This window comes from Eucalyptus grandis, chromosome 6 (genome assembly GCF_016545825.1).
Source record: "Eucalyptus grandis isolate ANBG69807.140 chromosome 6, ASM1654582v1, whole genome shotgun sequence".
In the NCBI taxonomy this organism is placed as follows: Eukaryota; Viridiplantae; Streptophyta; class Magnoliopsida; order Myrtales; family Myrtaceae; genus Eucalyptus; species Eucalyptus grandis.
The window spans coordinates 35,343,658-35,350,615 of record NC_052617.1 but is presented as its reverse complement, the minus strand read 5'-3'; positions in this window follow the sequence as shown (position 1 = coordinate 35,350,615).

Here is a 6,958-nt window from a genome sequence, read left to right as displayed (position 1 = left end):
TTGTATCCCAATTTAGTCTAGATTTGGGGACTTTGTGTGTATAATTTCGGTTTTTCGCTTCCCTCAATTTCGTTAGTGTACAAATCTAGTTTCGAAAGAGATCGAGGGAGTTTCGTGAATGTTTTGCTATCACAAAAATCATATTTGTGCTTATTCAATGTTGTTTCTCTCAACAGCGATAGTACTAATGATGTTAAACCTAGGCGCGCATAGCGAGTAAAGCTGTACTAATAGATAGAAATCTCGGTGTGTACTCATTACTAAAAATGAATGCAGTAATTGGCCGTCGATTTTGGTTTGAATAAATATCATATCTGCTCTTTTAGGGGATGATTTCTAACCTTGTTCGGATGATTCCTCTTATTATTTGAAGCTTATTTTGTTTGAATTTATCTGGAATTTGTCTTGATTTGCAGTTAGATTTGCAGTTAGATTGCGATGTTTCTCTTTTATATTTCCGTGAAAATGAATAAAATGTTATTTTGACAACAACAAAAAAAAGGTACTGCTCATGCACCTTCGTCTGTGCATCTCTAATGTATGAACTCCTTCACTAAGTATACAAATTCGACGTTTCAATTACACTAGATAAATTAAATAAGAAAAGGTAGATATATGATAAGCACTAATCATTCAATTTGTCCAGTAATCATAACTCGAAACGAAAGAAAGAATAAAGTAAAAGTCGGATTCTTGACAAAGAAGATGGTTTGATTAATATTAGTTCCTCGACTTCCGAGGGAGATATAGCAGGATATTTAAAGTTGTCTCTGCCGAATATAATAAAATAAAATGTTACTACCAGCATTTACATACAAGAGCAGTAACCAAAATTTTCGAATGAAATTCCGCGAACGAGGTGTCATCTCTCGAAGGTGGACCATGTTGCATATCTTTTCACTAAAGCAGCTTTTCTGAAAATTCCACCAACGTGTTGACGGGATAAGGATATAAAATTTGCATGATGGACCCACATTTTTTTTTTCATTATTCTGTGATCTTAACTTACAAATTAAAGCTTTCTATTCTATGTCGTCTCTCACAAATTTATGTTATTTTCAAATTACGTGTCATGTGGACTGCAAATTTTTAAACATTGATTCGTGTAAAGTGTTTTACCTTAACCTATACTATAATGTGCACAATCTGTCACTTCCTCTAACAAAATTTTTTGGTTGGAAATTTCGATGTAAAATATGTTAATTTTTATCGTTATGACATGATATGCAAATCAATCCTTGTTGTTTAATCGACAGTCATGAGGGTTTCCAAAAGGGGAAGTGGATATGAACTGATCTAGAGTCACTGTGAAATTGGCTCAATCAAACAAGATTTGATGGGAAAATCCTTTGCTTTTTGGGTACAATTCTCCTCCAAATTGGAAGAAAAGGGAGGATAATCGTCGAAATGGGTTGTCTATTTGGATGATTATTTCAACTGTGAAAGGAATTCCATTCCTGAAAACTTGATATGTACGAAAATGAAGGCCAAGAGTTCAGATATGATGCTTGTTATTGATTTTAGCTTTCTCGATGCGATTGTTTATACGTCTTCTATTATATGAGATGTGGCAATGTCTGTTAAAGTACTAAAAACATTAAAAAAACACACTATCATATGAATATTTAAAATTTTAGAACAGATTAAATTAATTCCATAAAATTCCATATCTTAGAAAGAGACTCTGAATTCATATATTTTAAAGTTCCAATTTGTCTCTTCTATTTTATGAGTTTACAATATAGTCTTAGACTAAAGTTTGGTCCACATGTAAGTGAGAGTGTTTAAATGTTAAAAGCACGCCTTCATCTAGCTGGCAGTGATTCTACATACATCTATTTTGCTTGTAAAGTGCAACTTATTGCAAGAAGAAGCTTAAGCCATACACTATCTATACATTGGGAGAAATGGTTCTCTAAGAATTGAAGCTTTCAGGCGAGACTTGTGACGACATGAGCAAATAGTTGTATTTGGCATATAACTCTTCCGCTTTGGGCGAAGTTAAAAGCTTTTTGTTGCCTAAATGACTTCTTTAACAAATTAAACTTGGGATAGATACTCAAATTCTTCAAGTAACCCATATCAGATTTGAAACTGCCCCGATTGGCCTTCATAAAAAATACAGATACCTCAAGCCAAAGCTGTTGAAAAACTTATGCACATTACGTATGGGATTAGGCCTCCCAGAATATTTACAAAGATGATTTAGTCACTCAAGTGATGCAACACCCCATTCAAAAGTGAACACGCAACAGCAGAAGATGCATGCTGATCTCTGAAAAATTCCCGTCTTTATATAAGCTTTGCTATTGCATGGCCTTGAGTCATCTTGAAGTGATCGGTCAGCCCGAAATGCACGAGCAGGAGCCAAACATCAGTGAGAAGCTCTCCTGCTCTCCTCAGCTGATGAGCGTGGCAATCCACTCAAATTTGGCTCGCGGCATACAACAATTACCGCCACCTCCACCCAAAGATGCGAGATGATCTCCCACTTCATTGCCATATCTGATGGCTTATTTAGCATCGACGCCAGCCGGCGTCCGTCGAACAACACTGATTTGCGCCTGCCTTCCTCGACTTTAGTTGGTGGAACCTCGGTGTTCACTTAAATCATTTCTACTAAATGCAGGGTAGAGAGCAATAAAGATCTCTGCATGAAGATGTAGCGAAAGCAACACAACTATGTCGAGATAAGGTGGTGGAACAATAAGGCTGACCGCCATTATAATTTTGCGGTACAAACACATCTACTAGATTTGGATTTTGTCTTCCCTCATTTGCATGTGGTAATACACTCATGATGAACACTATGTCTGTCCTATTACTTGGCATCATCATAGCAATTTCGAGTTCTAGAAAAAAGAGAAGATTGCAATATTTTCTTCCTTTTTTTTTGGTGTGTCCAAGATCTGCCGAGCCCGCCAGGCAGCCCACAGCCCGTAGTGTGCGTAGTGCACCCTAGACCAAGCATCAATACTTGGAGGAAAGCTAGCACAGGACTGTCGCGACCTACCCTTGGGGGAAAGGGAATAGGTTTAGGGGTATCGCCTAAAGGACGAGCATAACATCCATGATTAGGCGCGAGCTCTCCCAAGCCCATACCCCACGCAACGTTGGGATATTCTTAAAAATTTCGCAAAAATGAGTCGTCACTAGCCTATTGGGGTTGGCTAGAAACTAAGTGAGGCATGTGAGTGTATCTCACTTCCTATGTAACCATAGAATCTGGGGTTGGGGACTTGATTACACTAATTGACCAATTAGTGCCATTTCGGTATCTAATCTTATTTGTTTTAACAAAAATATTTTTGGTAGGCGGTTTGGATTGATTTTTATACCTATCCACTAACATATGAGGTGATCATGCAAGTGCGCAATTATTAAAGTAACGATCATAGTTACCAAGATCCTAATTGTAGTAAAATTAAACACGTGCAATCAAATATAATAAATATGCAAATTAAACATGCGATATAATTAATATATGAGCAAATAAATGCCTAATTACACTAAAAAGGCAAGACATGGCAATTCCCAATCAAAGCCTACATTTTTTAAATTTTCGATTTTTTTAAATTTAATTAATAATTTTTAAAAAAATTAAAATAATAATATTTTTTAATTTTTTTAAAAAAATAATATGTTTTTATTTTTTTTATTTTTGGGTCGAACCGGGTCGGGTCCGGTCTGATCGGACCCAAGTTTGGCCAGAAGCGTGGGCCCAACCCAAAAGGTCCCCCTCCTCTCTTTTTAAAACAAACCAAATACACAAGCCCACACTAAACCAACCCAAGCCCACAAGCCCAAAAGTCAAATGACCCGAATTACCCAAAAATCCTACATGAGAATTTGCACCCAGTCCGGCTCTTTTGACCCAGTTCGTGCATTCTTCTCCAAGGCTTCTTTGTGGCGCCAGGGGGATGGCGGGGGCGTCGGCGGCTTAGTGGCGGCGATGCGGTGGGGCAAGTGGCGACTCGGCGGTGGCAACGTAGTGGGCGGCAGTGGCAACGTGGCAAGTGGTGGTCGCAGGCAATGAAGGGGTGACGACGTCATCGGGGTTTGCACGGCGGTTGCGGTGGAGGCGACATCGATGGAGTCAGGCAACAACAAAGGTGGCTGTGTCAGGGATGGAATCGAGACGGAGGCAACATTTATGGGCCAGTGAGCAGCACGACGGGGCTCGTGTCGAAGGCCAACGGACGCAGCGACGAGCAACTCGACACGGTGTCAGGAGGATGGGCAGCAACGGCGTTGGGCCCAGACGTTGCCGCAGTTGAGGTTGAAGGGCGGCGGCTCGGTGAGCAACGACGGTTCTGGAAAGGTGTGGCCTGGTAGTGTCAATGATGACTAAACAACGGCGGCGGCTGGCCTGGTGATGTGGCGGAGCTCGATCTACTCCCAGATTTGATCAAGCACGATCAAATCTTGGCCTTTGGCCGACCCCCTACCTCGAATCTTTGAGTCTGAGAGGCTTTGAGTTCATCTTCCCGCTCCCTCTGGTTTTGGCTGGCTATGCGTTGGGAGCAACGGCGGTGGGTGTTGCGGATATTGGCATCGGCAGTAGCGGCGTCGAGTGCAGGGGGTTTGGATGGCGGCAGCTCAAATGGCTTATGGCTCGGACAGCGTCGAGCAACGTCGACGACGCCACCTCCCTCCTCGGATCCTACCCTTTCTCGATTTCTCTCCCTCTCTTTGATTTTTTTTTCATTTTCTATTTCTTTTTCCCTCTCGGTTCTCCCCTCTCTATCTCTCGGTTTCTCCTCTGTCCCTGCCCCTTATGCTCTGCAAGTTTTCCTCCTTCTTTTTCAGACTCTACGTGTTAGGGATGGAATCGAGACGGAGGCAACATTTATGGGCCAGTGAGCAGCACGACGGGGCTCGTGTCGAAGGCCAACGGACGCAGCGACGAGCAACTCGACACGGTGTCGGGGAGGATGGGCAGCAACGGCGTTGGGCCCGGACGTTGCGCGATTGAGGTTGAAGGGCAGCAGCTTGGTGAGCAACGACGGTTCTGGAAAGGTGTGGCCTGGTAGTGTCAATGATGACTAAACAACGGCGGCGACCAGCCTGATGATGTGGCGGAGCTCGATCGACTCCCAGATCTAATCAAGCTCGATCAAATTTGGGCCTTTGGCCGATCCCCTACCTCGAATCTTTGAGTCGAGAGGCTTTGAGTTCATCTTCCCGCTCCCTCCGGTTTTGGCTGGCTATGCGTTGGGAGCAACGGCGGTGGGTGTTGCGGATATTGGCATCGGTAGTAGCGGCGTCGAGTGCGGGGTTTGGATGGCGGCGGCTCAAATGGCTTATGGCTCGGACAGCGTCGAGCAACGTCGACGACGCCACCTCCCTCCTCGGATCCTACCCTTTCTCGATTTCTCTCCCTCTCTTTGATTTTTTCATTTTCTATTTCTTTTTCCCTCTCGGTTCTCCCCTCTCTATCTCTCGGTTTCTCCTCTGTCCCTGCCCCTTATGCTCTGCAAGTTTTCCTCCTTCTTTTTCAGACTCTACGTGTTAGGGATGGAATCGAGACGGAGGCAACATTTATGGGCCAGTGAGCAGCACGACGGGGCTCGTGTCGAAGGCCAACGGACGCAGCGACGAGCAACTCGACACGGTGTCAGGAGGATGGGCAGCAACATCGTTGGGCCCAGACGTTGCCGCAGTTGAGGTTGAAGGGCAGCGACTTGGTGAGCAACGAAGGTTCTGGAAAGGTGTGGCTGGTAGTGTCAATGATGACTAAACAACGGCGGCGGCCGGCCTGGTGATGTGGCGGAGCTCGATCTACTCCCAGATCTGATCAAGCACGATCAGATCTTGGCCTTTGGCCGACCCCCTACCTCGAATCTTTGAGTCTGAGAGGCTCTGAGTTCATCTTCCCGCTCCCTCTGGTTTCGGCTGGCTCGGCATTGGGAGCAACGGCGGTGGGTGTTGCGGATAATGGCATCGGCAGTAGCGGCGTCGAGTGTAGGGGGTTTGGATGGCGGCAGCTCAAATGGCTTATGGCTCGGATGGCGTCGAGCAACGTCAACGACGCCACCTCCCTCCTCGGATCCTACCCTTTCTCAATTTCTCTCCCTCTCTTTGATTTTTTCATTTTCTATTTCTTTTTCCCTCTCGATTCTCCCCTCTCTATCTCTCGGTTTCTCCTCTGTCCCTGCCCCCTGTGCTCTGCAAGTTTTCCTCCTTTTTCAGACTCTGTGTGCGAAGAAAAACAGGGAGGAGGAAAAAGCCAGCATGGGCCGGGCCCTGTGCGCAAGAGAGAGGGGAAAAGAGGAGGGCCAGGTTGGGCCAAAGCCAAATTCGGCCCGACCCCCCCACGCGCCCCCTTTTTTGTACCTTTGTTTTGTTTTGTTTTTTTTTTTGTTTTGTTTAAGCGACTAATTCCTAATTTTGCATACAATTAAGTTTTAAGTAAAATAGTAAAATTTAGGTATTAACAACTGCCTCTCTTTTAATGGGAGCTTGAAGAGGTTGCATTCAAAGATAGAAGACACCTAAATTATTTCGATGAGAGAGGGACCTTGGGTGCATAGGCACACACTAGGTCGACAGAAGGGATTCGGGGCTATGGAAGTGTGTCGTGTTGATAAGAGGAAGAAAGACTCCAAGCTACAGAAACACACCGTGTTATAGGAAGAAAAAGAGACCCCAAGTTACAGAAGTATGTTGTGTCATAAAAAGAAAGAAAAGACCACGGGCTATAGAAGCACGCCGTGTTATAAGAAGAAAGGAAAGACCCCGGGCTACAGAAGCATGCCGTGTTATAAGAAGAAGAACGAGGAAGTCTCGCCGTGTAACAACGGATTTCGACTAGGCTGAAAATACATGGTTTTGAGGAAAATCCATGAACCTTTGTAGATGACATGGTTTAAGGTTGACCATGAACCTTTTGAAAATCGCAATTTAAGGATAGACTTATAAACATTTTAAAAGCATGGTTTAAGGAAAGACCCACGAA